Genomic DNA, 13674 nt, shown 5'->3' on the forward strand with positions numbered 1-13674 from the left:
TCAGAAAAACCGGCATCATTCTCACACAAAATGGAGTAAAAAAAAAAAAACGCCCTCATTCTCACACAACACTTTGTCAAAAAAACTCCCTCATTCTCACTCAACACTTTGTCAAACCAAACGGCGTCAACGGCTACTACGTGTTTCAATGGATTTTTGGTCTAAGCGTTAGCGATAGCTTCAGTTAAGACCCACAATACTCTGCAACATTTTGAGAGTAAACAACTATTTTGTATTACATCAAAAGTTCTTGCTGTACCAGTTAACATAAACACCACACATTGTAAAAGTTGCTACTTTAGCTTATTCAGAAAGCTAGTCAACAACTCCCTCATCTGGCTCTGACAACTTTTTTTCTGACAAAGTGCTATGTGAGAATGACGCCGTTTGGTTTGACAAAGTGCTATGTGAGAATGACGCCGTTTGGTTTGACAAAGTGCTATGTGAGAAAGAATGACGCAGTTTGGTTTGACAAAGTGCTATGCAGTGTTGGGGAAGTTACTTTTAAAAAGTAGTGTTTGATCGTTACTCGTTACTTCTTTAAAAAGTAATCCGTTACTTTACTTAGTTACCCTCTATGGAAAGTAACTTTTAAAGTTACTCGTTACTTTTACGTTACTGTTATGTTTCTCGACTTTGGGCAGAACCCCATCGCTGTTCCTAAATGTGTAGGCTTGTGAAAGTTCTACTATGGAGGACATAACAGATATTTATTTTGTGCTCTTTATTATAAAAAATACCACAGAGCACTTAACAAGTTATATCAGATAGGAACATGAAAATGGTTCAAACCTCAGAACCTCACTTCTCAAAATAAAACATGGCTCATGTAAATTCAACTGCCACTTTTCACTGTAAAATTATGCCAACGACTGTTACACCTTCTAATGGACTGTGGAAGATGGGTTGCCCAGACCACCGTGAATGAACTCTGCAAATGAGGGCTATGTACCTGTGAAAAAGAGTAAGGTTGAATAACATGTTGTTGTATGTTGTGCTGGAGTGGCATTAAGTTAGGTAATTGCCATCCAGAGTGGGGGTAGTGTTAAATGGTGCGGCTCCCTAAAAGCCGTACATACACGGTGGGTGTGACAGAGCGAGGAGAGAGAGCAAGAAAGAGAGGTGATTCTTGGGAATGGTTTTGTGTGAGCGACCGGAGCAAAAACTGTAACTGTAACCTTATTTTGGTGTGTATTGAATAAATCCCCTAGAAAGAATACAGTGGCGTTTATTTGCTTACCAGCAGCAACAGAGTGAAAGTAAAAGGGAATTAACCCGAAGTTACAAGCAGGTAATACTTCGGCCCTGGAGCATTTGACAAAGTCTCCCCTGCTATCTCCTACCACGGTCAGAGACAGACAGAGCAGGAAAAGTGAACAGTGACATGTTCCCCTTCGTTTCGACAAGTTCGAAGTAGTGGTTATACCTCCAACTCTCAAACGTTAGCGCCGTTGTTGGTTGCCATTTTGTCTTCATCAAGCCACCACCAGTAGCCAGCCTCTGTCACGTACAATGTTGAATGAGAGCTCGCGCGTGAGTCGTGACTATTGCGCAATCGCGCAGCTCAGGAGGCTGTGTTACGGTGACGTCTATCCCTGGTAAAAGTAACGTTGCACTGGATTGAAAAAGAAACTACATTAAGTTAGTTACCAAATTGTCCGTAGTAACTCGTTACACTAGTTTTACCCGAAAAAAGTAGTTACGTTACTGTAACGAGTTACTTTGTAACTCGTTACACACAACACTGGTGCTATGTGAGAATGACGCCGTTTGGTTTGACAAAGTGTTGTGTGAGAATGATGACGTTTTTTCTGACACCGTTTTGAGTGAGAATGATGACGGTTTCTTTGAGTCCGTTTTGTGTGAGGATGAGGCTGGTTTATTTGACGCCGTTTTGTGTGAGAATGAAGCCAGGTTTTTTGATGCCGTTTTGGGTGAGAATGATGCCGTTTTTTTTACACCGTTTTTTCTGAGAATGACGGTGTTTGGTTTGACGACGTTTTGTCTGAGAATGACGGCGTTTTGTCTGAGAATGACAGAGGTTTTTCAGAGACTGAAGCAGTTTCGCCTGAGTCTGACGACTTTTGGTCTGAGACCTGACGCCTTTTCGTTTGAGTCTGACATTTGAGTCTGAGATCTGAGGATGTCTTTAAATGAACACCGTATCACTGTCTTCAGCTGTATGTATGAAGTATGCATACAACCCAACATGTGGACTTGTTTACTGGTGAAATGGAGTGTTTTCTCTGGTGTTCTTTCTACGTCATGACTCAATAGCAATCGACAATTTACCATTTGAAAATTAAAGATTCTAGGTGTCTGGGTGTGTTAGTTTTATGCCTGCAGGACAAAAACTTTTATGTCTTCAGGACAAAACACGGGTCAGCTTTGGGTCCTAAGGGTTAGGAAACCATGTATAGGCTGAAAACACGAGCAGCATTTCAGCAAAAAAAAATGTATTGTTCTTTTTGGTTACGCTTATCTCATCATGTCACAATAAATATAACTATCATGGTCACAAATATGACACAAACTATCGAGTCATATTGGTGTAAAATCTTGGAATATTACTCTACCTTGTCAGTCATCATGCTCCTTTAGCTTCTGATATTGTTTTTCCTGGTTCCATATCCTTCAGCTTGTCAACCAATACACGTGTACTATTGTCCATTTGGGAAGAGGGAGTTAAATCTTTAACTGGCATGTGGCATCAGGAAGTACATGCCACTAGCAGGAGGCGGGACATGCCAGTGAGCCCTGCCAATCAACAGCATCGACCGTTGACAGCCAATTGCACGAACGAATACTGAGTGTGAATTGTTTACAGGATTAATTAAAGTTTGTGGTTTAAAATGTTATTTAGCTACAAGTTAATAAATGTTGTTGTAGACCTACCGTGTGCAACAGACGTATTATTAGTCTAATACGTAGACCTATAAGTAAATATCAAGTGTTTACATGATTACATTAAAGTTCGTAGTCAAAATGATATTTAGCTACAAGCTAATAAATGTTTTAGTAGACCTACTGTGTGTTGAATATGTAAGTTTCAGTACGTATAATGTTAAAGTTTGATGAATGATAACAAGCTCCTTTTACAGTCAAGTAGGCTATTGCTTTACCCTGGTAAAGATCATTTCAGCCTTTATATTTATAATACAATAGAGCAATCTGGCATTATTACACTACGAGAGTATGTTAACTCCACTCCAGTGTACGGTATTTAAAGAAAAGAACATTTTAATCCTGTAAACACTTCTGGCTTAGTATTCGCTCGTGCAATTGGCTGTCAACGGTCGATGCTGCTAATTGGCGGCTCACTTGTATGTCCCGCCTCCTGCCAGTGGCATGTACTTCCTGACATATATATAAAGGCTAGGGCCCTGTTCGAAAACTCTTAAAATGCCTTCTTCCTTCCTTCCTTCCTTCCTTCCTTCTAAGCCGTTTGAAAAATCTTAGTCTTTGTGTTCCGCTTTTATAAAATACCTTGAAATCGTCAGGTAACGGTAGTGATGGCGAAATGAAGCTTCATGAACCCTCGAAGCTTTCCAGCCAGACGTGTTGAAAAAAGGTTCACTACTCGAAGCGCCGTTCGCTCTCTAGTGACACCTGCAGGTAAATAAAAACACGGTGTAAGAAAGATTTTCTCGGGACATTGAATTTGTAAAATTTGTTGTGGTGCGCAAGGCCTGCTAAAATAACATGCACACAAACGTATGGTGGAAGCAAACGTTTCTCCATTAATTAAAATTTCATTGTAGGCGAATACAATGATAATAAAGGCTTTATTTTTGTATGCTTTGTTGTTATTATAGTTTGATCTTTAATCTCCAACTACCGCTAAATCTCCAACTATCGTTAATTCTCCAACCACTGACAATAACTACCAGGAATACAAGATAAGTTTTGGGACGTCGTATAGTCGAAGCGTCCCGCGAAAAGTGAACGAACGAACCACTTGGTGAAGCACTTGATTCAAATGAGGCTTCAGACGTCACCGGTGACGTCATCTCGGCAAAACGATACAAGCCTCGATACGCGCTCCGGTGAGGAAGTGCTTTATTTTCGCGACACAAGCTCCGAAGCCTCGGGTTCATTTGTAACATCACTAGATAACGGTCATTTTTCAAGAGAGCATAGTAGATGCTGCCTATTACACATAACTCTGTGCGCCACGTCCCTAACCAGAGACACATCTTTTAAAAGATGGCAGATGAAATCGTCGACGTCCCACAAAAGTATTCACCCATGAAAGTTTCTTAGCTTATTTTTTTTTTAAAGTTACAGAGAAATTGATTAACAAAAATAGTCTGATTTCGTTAGCGATGTATCCGTCAGCCAGGTTGCTAACAGTAGCTGGTAGCTAGCAAATAAGCACATACAGCGTGATGACGTCACATGTTGCCATACATACTATCTAAATGGACTGTTCGAAATCAACCGGTCTTTGAGATACCTTCTCTCGAAAGGACATGTCTCGTCAGACACCTGTCCAACAAGAGATCAAGGATCAAGACAGCTATCTAAGTTTTCGAACACAGCCTAGATGTCTCGTCCAACGGTGCCGAACATCCGCTCATGGCGGCCATCTTGTCACAGTCAGCTATAACTCACCCATAACATTGTGTTGGTAGTGGTACATGTTCTTTATTAATAAATGTATCTCTGTCCTTCATGTGTATACTGTACCTCCAGAGTAGTCTAGTTCTCTCTAGAGGGTGGAGATTTTCAACAGGCAGCATTTTTTTTATGTATATTTGTAAAGGGAAATCTTGCACCTTTTTTTTTACTGCAAATAAATGTCACTTTTATAAAAGGAATATTACTTATACAATAAAATAATTTGAATTATGACTTAGTATAAGTATACATATATCTCATGTTGCCATTCTGTATGCTGAGTTTTAGTAGCCTATAGCTTTAACATAAATACCTTGTGCATGTGTGTATTTATTGCACATATCTGTTCTGTTTAATGTTATTTTCATATGAAAACCCTTGATAAGTATTATTCATAAGTATGCACTGCACAAAAACATCTCTGTACAGGGTGGGGTTTTCAACATGCAGCATTTCTTGATGTATATTTGTAAAGGGAAATCTTGAACCTATTTCAGAACATTTTCTATTTTTAAGTCTGCAGTGTCATAACTACAACTCTGACATTATTTAAAGACTCGGTTGAAAATTAAGCAAGTTATGGTTATTTAAAAAGAACATGTAACACTACCAACACAATGTTATGGGTGAGCGAGCTGACTTGCAAGATGGCCGCCACGTACGGACATTCGACTCCGTTGGCCGGCAACGTGGACGAGACATCTAGCCTTTATATACGTATATATCTATGCTTCCCGATGCCACATGCCAGTTAAATATCTATCCCCCTAGGGATACTCCAGCGACCATAATTCCTTACTTATTTTCTTATTGCTTACTTATAAGAAGAAAAACAAGTCTATACATTGTTTTAATATTATCATGATGAAGATAAAACAAATGAATTAAACATAGTCTTAAAAACAGTTTGACTCAGTTATGAATGTCACCGAGTGACACCAGCTCACTGTTAACACCCAGTTCAAAACACTCAGTTGATGATGTATCAGACAAAATTTTAAGTCTGACTACCATACTGAGGGTTGAATCAAATCTGATTGTTATTACTTTTGCTCTGAAACACAGGTATTACACTCTGGGATGGTGACATGCTGAAGAAGAACATTAATATCCGACCACAACCAAACACTGAGTTCAAGATCATTACCTCAGATTCCACAGAGAGCAAGGCAGAGGCTCTAAATGTCAGTGCATCACTTGAGGCAAGCTTTATGGGTGGGCTGGTGAGTGTAAAAGGGTCGGCAGCGTTTCTGAATGACAAGAAAAAATCAAAACAACAGTCCAGAGTCACTCTTCAGTATCGCACCACCACACGTTTTGAGCAGCTTACAATGGAACACCTAGGGACTGGAAATTTCAAACACTGCAATGTCTTCCAGGAAGGATCTGCCACACATGTGGTGACTGCAATATTGTATGGTGCCAATGCCTTCTTTGTGTTTGATCGTGCAGTCTCTTCGAATGAAAATCATCAGGAAATACAAGGAAGTCTTCAGATTGCAATAACCAAAATCCCATTTGTATCTATTAAGGGAGAGGGATCTTTGGAGATGAGTGAAACAGAACAACAACAAGCAGACAAATTCAACTGTACATTCCATGGTGATTTTGCATTGGAGAATAATCCTGTCAGCTTTCAAGATGCAATGAGGGTGTACTCACAGCTTCCAAAGCTCCTGGGAGAAAACGGGCAACACGCTGTACCCATGACAGTGTGGCTGTATCCCCTCAAAAATCTGGACTCGACTGCAGCCAAGCTTGTTAGGGAGATAAGTGTAGGTCTGGTGCGCCATTGTCAGCGCATCCTTGATGAGTTAGACGAGGCTGGCATTGAGTGCCAAGACCTGATGAAATTGGAGATAGCCATCGACTTCTCTGAGTTTACAACCAAGCTTAGGAAATTCAAAGACCTGATTTCTGAATACAAACTGGTATTTCAAAAGAAGCTTTGCAAATTACTTCCCACTATTCGCGGAGGGGGTACAGAGGAGCAAGAATTGGTGATTGCCCTGAACAGCAGAGAGAGATCCCCATTCCAGAGCGCATTAAGCACAGAATATCTGAGTGACAGAGAACGTGAGATGAATGTTATCAGATCCTACCTTGAGATTATGAAAGGAATCAGGGTGATTAAATCCAGTAGTGAACTGGATAAGGTTGTCCTAGATCCAAGAAATGACTTTGTAGTGGCTTGTGTGTTCTCATCCCTCAGTGGGGATACAGAATATCTACAGGATTTGGAAAACTATCTGAAGGACGAGGCAAAGGCCACTAAGTCTGACACACCTTACGAGGCCCAAAGTGCTTGCAGAGAGGAACAATGGTTTCGCTCTGGGGAGGTGACCGCTCTTACCAGGCAAAGCATTCGCCTGTTCCTTGATTTCAAGCAGTCCAACCAAGACAGAGAAAACATTGAGTTTTGCATAGCATCAGTTCCAAACAAGTCCATCACAGCCTCCTCAATTCATGTGTATGAGAAAGGGACACTTCTTGATTCTCAGTTTTTGCTGCCCTCCACACCTCCTAGCCCGACCCTTTTGAGACAGGAACATGATCGTGTCCACTTGCAAATCCAACCCCCAGCCACAGGAGAACCTTTTGTGGATTCTTATCGAATCCTGTACCAGACGTCTGAGTCTGACTGGAAGGAGATAGGCACTGATGGAAAAGCAACAGATTTTACTGTTAGTCGCCTACAGCCTCATACAGAGTACCGATTTAGCTGTAAGGCAGTGTGTCAACCTGGAGTGAGCCTTACTAGCGATGCAACAGATTTCATCCAAACACGTCCGTGCGGCCCTCCTGGTCCACCTGAGGAGAAACGTTCAGGGTCTGAGAGCATTTCTATTACATGGGATATCCCAACAGCAGTTGGAGAAGATGTAACAGTCATCAGCTATGATGTTCAATACAGACAACACATGGAAGATGACACTAAGACCAAACCATGGGAGTGTGTAAAAGCCACCACGAGGGAGTGCACTTTGGAAGGACTGAAGATGAGTACCACCTACAGCATCCGTGTTGTGGCGAATACAGGGAAATCAGGAAAGAGTTTGCCAAGTCCTGAAAGGAATATTACTACATTAGCACCTGACACCAAGCCCCCAAAAAAGAAATCGGCACAGGGCAAGAGTGAATATTTTGTGGAACAATCTGAACGTCTGGAAAAGGGCAACCCATCTGTGTATCTGGTCGAGTTAGAAAGGAAATATGGAGAGAATGTTGATTTCTTGCAATACATGTTTGGTAGGAAGGTGGAAGATGTGCAAAACAAGGTCATACTACTTCTGGGATCTACTGGTGCAGGAAAAACAACTCTTGTCAATGTGATGATAAATTACATACTGGGGGTTAAATGGGAGGACCAATACCGTTTCAAATTGATCCATGAGGTGACCAACCGGACACAAGCAGAAAGCCAGACATCCGTGGTAACATCTTATGAGCTCTATAACCAACCAGGTTTTCAGATCCCATACTCACTCACAATTATCGACACACCTGGGTTTGGAGACACCAGAGGAATGGCCCAGGACAAACTGATTACAGAACAGGTGAAAGGTTTCCTGTGCAGCCCTTTAGGGGTTGATCACATAGATGCTGTATGCTTTGTCGTTCAGGCATCTCTCGCCCGTCTCAGTGCCAACCAAAAATACATCTTTGACTCAATTCTGTCCATTTTTGGAAAGGACATTGGCGAAAACATCATGGTTCTTGTCACATTTGTTGACAGTGACAACATTCCAGTTTTAGAGGCAATTAAGGCTGCAGAGTTGCCATGTCAGAAGAACAAGAAGGGCCAACCCACCCACTTTAAGTTTAACAACTCTACCTTATATGTGCAGAAAAAGGAAATTGACAGAGGCAGTGAGGAAGACAGTTCAGATGAAGATGAAGACAACGATGATGAAGAGGAGGAGGAGAAAATGAAGAGCATTATCTGGTCAACAACCTTCAAACAGATGAAGGGGTTCTTCAAGGCCCTTGGTAGCACACAGGGCAAAGATCTCGAAATGACAAAGAAAGTTCTTGAAGAACGTGAACGTCTTGAGAATGCCACTGCAAGACTAACTCCTCAAATCACAGCTGGGCTTTCCAAGCTCAGTGAGATCAAAAGCTTTAAACAATGCCTGGAGAATGAGGATGAGATGATGGCTCAAAATAAGGACTTTGAGACGGAAGTTGAGGTACTGACAGCCAAACGGAACAACGTGAACTTCTTTGCAACAAACTGTAACAGTTGTTTGTTTACATGTCATTCTGGTTGTTTCCTGCCTGAAGGGGATAATCTCCGCACGTGTGCTGTGATGGATTACCATGGGAACTGTGTTGTATGCCCAAATAACTGCTCTTCCTATGAGCATCTCAGAGAGAAAGCCTTGTGGACATATGAGACAAAAATGGAGAAAAAGACCATACAAGAGCTGAAGGACAACTTCATGAAAGCACAAGGAAAATTCATGGACACCAAGCAGATGCTAGAGAAATTGGAGGAGGATTTTTATGCGATTGAGGATAAACTGATGTATTTGATCAAGCTGTCCTCTAACTGCATGAAGAGACTCAATGAGATTGCACTGAAGCCAAGCTCTATGTCAACCTTAGATTACATTGAAATACTTATCCGAACAGAGGAGGAGGAGAAAAAGCCTGGGTTTGAGGATCGGATCATCGGGTTGAAGAAAATGAAACAGGAAGCGGAAATTCTACATAAGATTGCAAGAGGAGAAGATGTACTGCCACAAGAGCGCCGCATGGTTAAACACAAACTGGACAGAATCAAGAAGACTGCAGAAAAAGTTAAACAAATGAATGCAGTTCTAAAGGATTGGCCAAAGGGAAATTAAGACTCTTAACGGTCTCTTGGCTTTACGCCACTCATCTTAGCCTAGAGCCTTCTAAACAAAACAAAACAAAACAGGGATTTAGCTTTTTAGCAGATTTTTTTTAAATACTATTATGTAAACAAATAATCTTTCTTTCTTGTCTTCTATGCTTTGAATATAGGCAACGTTAACCCTGGATGCTAACTAGCAAACATTCGGCAAAAAAAAAATCATCAGTAAAATCAGCTAACATTAGCTAGTTGGCGTGACACTTATAAATGTGATGATTGGTATCCTACTCTAGATGTTAAAGCATTAAAGGCAGCCGATGTACCTTGCCACAAGAATGTGACTTATTTGAAGTGAATGATGATTGTGATAATGATGGGAATTTGAACTTATTTCAAGTAATTGAGCAAATGTTTCACAGCCCAAAACACAGAGCAAAGACTCTGACCAAGACTGTTCTTGAAAAGCATGAGCGACCAGACAATGCCATTGCAAGACTGACCACAGCTGGGCTCTCTAAGAGTATCGAATGCCTGGAAAATAAGGGAAAGACTTAGTAGGAAAATGAAACACAACTGGATGTGCCATTATTTTTAGTCAAATCAGCAGCCTTGTCACAAACAGCAAAACATGTTTGTTTTTTCCTCGTCACTCTGAATGTTACCTTCCTGAGGCCAAATATATCCTCTCATGTGCTGTGATGAACAAGGCAAATGGATGCCTTATGGACCAATGAGACAAAGGGGAAGAAGAGGAGGACTGTTAGGGAGCTGAAACACAACCTCCTCAGTACCAGTAAAACACATTACAGAAGAGGTAGAGCAGCTTCAGTATAAACTTGATTTGAGTGAAAGTGTGCGGCTGAAACCCATCAAACAGGCCTCAAACTATATGCACAGACTGCAGTGAAGATGATTATACAGTGATAGTCTACCACTGAGTATACTGGCACACTGAGTTACACTGAAGGGGATGACCAAAGGCCTGGTTTTGAAGACCAAGTAGTTGTACTAATTAAAACAAAACAGGAGTCTGGAATTATGGATGAAATGGCTACTTCGACATGAACTGTGCATGATCTGAGAGAAACAGGAAAGACGTGTCAGTAAAAGGAGAGAAGGGCAAACCTTAAATTCAACAACATTATGCCACGTGATGAATGTCAGCAGATGCTAACGTCAATTTATGTATGTCATTGTGTGAATTTTTTTTTTTTTTAAATGTTGTAACCTTCATGACGCAGTACTAGTTTAAATTTGCTAACATATATGATTTAATCATTGCTACAATGCTAAAGTGTAATAATTGCGAAGAATAAAGCTTTTCAGATTTTGTTGATAATCTAGATCATGAACAACTAGAGATGATTATGGCACAATGATGTTGATGGAGAGAGAGCATTGTAGTCAAGAAATGCTGTTATTAAATGCTGAAATTTTGTAGTCAAGAAGTGCTCTTATTAACAAGTTCACATTTATTTTCTTAACTGAACTTATTGTCCCTAATAAGCAATTTCATTAAATGTTTTGAATGATTCATTGGGTGTATTTATGATGTCCTTTATTTTCATCAAATGGAAAACTTGACATTTGGTCATACTTTTATAATAATTAAGCAACTCAATAGAAGTTGGCATAGAGTGCCTTTTATTAAAGTGGCATTATGTAGGAATTGTACTTCAGGGTTAGGATTAGCAGTTTTACCTTAAAATTAAAATTAAAATGCGGGCGCTACAATGGCGTTTAATATGGAGAATCACCTCAGTGCCATTGCCATCAGGGTCTGTAGGCATATAACTGTGTTATGCAGGTTTGCCTGAAGCCGCCCGATTACTCCTATCTGCCGAACTAGTAAGTAGCTTATATGTCGTCTTGCTTGGTCTTGTGTTGCACTTGCTTAATGTTTGACTGTGTTAGGTAAGTTGTTGACTCACTAGTTTGTCATAGTATGAAAGTAAGCAAATTTCAAGAGGTTTCTCTATGTTTAGCCACTAGCATCTCGTTAGCGATTAGCAATTCCTCCATTGTGCAATTAAATGAAAACTTCTGTTCCACAATCTATTTTCTTTATCCGAGGATTAAGTTAAATAAATACAGTACAGTGCACTAATCAGCAAATTCACCTGTCAAATACTCATGACTGACTGGATAGAAACACCACACTAGGCACATGTGTAGGACACTACAGTTTACTAGAGATGCACTTCTATAGAAACACCACACTAGGCACATGTGTAGGACACTACAGTTTACTAGAGATGCACTTCTATAGAAACACCACACTAGGCACATATGTAGGATACTACAGTTTACTAGAGATGCACTTGTGCAAGAAAATGCAAATGTACGTAGTTGTGCCGCAACAGCAGTCCGCCATTTCGTAGCATCAACTCTAAAGTTACATTTGTGCTGAGGGTTCACCTTACAAAAGAAAGGTTGGATTCTCTACTACGTGTTGGATGAGCAGTAAAACATCTGACAAGGGCACAAGGGCACAAGGGCACAGCAATTCTGTGATAGCAAAGACCCAATGATATTCTGGCACACACAGGCAGACAACACACAGTCTTCTATTAAAATATAAATCAGTCAATGGTGATGGTGGACTACAGCAGGTGTACTACAGCAACCCTGAGAGCCCAATAAAAACCCATTAAATTGGACACAACACAAGCCAAAAATAAATAAATTAACAAAATGTTATTTCACAAAAACATGGGAGCATTTAGAAAACTTGCTGCCAAATTCAGACAACACAGAACATTACAGAAACACCCTGAAAATTCAGACAACACAGGACAGAAATGTTCTGCAGTGACACCAAACGACAACGGAAGTGTTTCCAAAGAACTCTTCTGGACACTCGGATCAGTGGTGTTTGAAGTTGAGCTCAAATATAAGTGTTTTTGGTTTATTTTAATGGTGTGATCGCATGATTCAGATATTATTGCAGATAACACTGGTTTGCAGTCATGTTATCACTTCTAAGTGTCCTCCAGAAACACTTCAATTCAATTTGATTGTTTTGATACAGCGCCAAAACAATAACATTGTCTCAAGAGTGCTTTACAGATTCCAGGGCCTGAACCCTCCCTAGAGCAAGCAGGGGCAAGGAAAAACTTCCTGCTAACAGGGAGAAATCTTGAGCAGAACCTGGGCTCATAAGGGGGACCCATCTGCTAGGAGCTAATTCTAATTGGCCATAGGAACAAACAACTACATGAGAATGTGGGAGGAACTAGATTCCTTTAAATGAGACTGATCAGCGATACCTTCTTCAAGATCATCCATGGACCATCTTCTATTGAGGCTTAATGACTACAATAAACTTCAGATGTGTACATTAAACCTATTTTTTTTTTTTTTTTTTTTTGTTTTTATTGTTTTCTTGAAATAACAACACATGAAAACATAACATGAGACAGATTCAAGTTATACAAAAAAATTCTCCCTTCCCCCTCTCCCCTTGACCTGGAAATGCAAGATAGTGGCTGGTTTTGGCCACGACAGTGGTGGGGTGCCTTCCATTCAATTCAAACATCCATTCCAGAAACAGTTTTCTGTGTATCTTAGAGAGATACATTATACAAATAATGTACATCACTAAGCAAACTCAGCCCTCAAACACTAATGACAGACTTCACAGAAACACCACAGTAGGATGCCCTGTAATCATGACTGTTTTTATCAAAAGCAGCTCACACAAAACAGACATTGGTGTCTTTTATAAGCAGATATAGTATACTCATATGGCATATACAGAGGGAATGTAACACTTGATGCAATACGTTACCAGATAAAAGAGGAAATAAAACAACATTAACGTGTTGTCTTTCAGTCTGCACACATCTTCAGCTGCTTGTCAGTATACACACACTCTCTCCATCCTGGTCAGTAAACACACACTCTGCCATCTTTGTCAGATTACACACACTCTGCCATCATGCTCAGTAAACACACACTCCCTCCATCCTGGTCAGTAAACACACACTCTCTCCATCCTTGAAGGTTCTTTGCTGCGCTCTAAAGGTGACTAAGAGCTGAAGATGACACTGAGCAAATCAGAGGCCAGCTCCTTAAATATTAACTTTCCACGGTTCAGCATTTGGTCCACGCAATGGCAGCAGTAACAATCAGTGCAATGCAGTACATAAAGTGCAAATGAGCTTTGAACAGCCTACTTAAATAACATTATTATAATACTCATCTCAGAAGAA

The sequence above is a fragment of the Sprattus sprattus genome (assembly GCF_963457725.1).
Source record: "Sprattus sprattus genome assembly, chromosome: 18".
Classification (NCBI taxonomy): domain Eukaryota; kingdom Metazoa; phylum Chordata; class Actinopteri; order Clupeiformes; family Clupeidae; genus Sprattus; species Sprattus sprattus.